We start from the raw sequence: 201 nt of genomic DNA, 5'->3' as shown, positions 1-201 counted from the left end.
TCAAACACTATTGCTCTGGAATAGACTTTAAAATTAAATTATGTTTTTAACTATCAGAGACTCTTCACAGCTTCCAAGGACACATATTTTCATTATGTAAGTCTAAAACGTGTTTTACCGTTAATGTTTATATTGAAGATTCCTTGTCCGATCCGTTTTACTATTTATTTCATTATCCGTATATTATTCCGTCACCGATTC

The sequence above is a fragment of the Mytilus trossulus genome, chromosome 14, assembly GCF_036588685.1.
Source record: "Mytilus trossulus isolate FHL-02 chromosome 14, PNRI_Mtr1.1.1.hap1, whole genome shotgun sequence".
In the NCBI taxonomy this organism is placed as follows: domain Eukaryota; kingdom Metazoa; phylum Mollusca; class Bivalvia; order Mytilida; family Mytilidae; genus Mytilus; species Mytilus trossulus.
Note: the sequence above shows the minus strand (reverse complement) of the source record.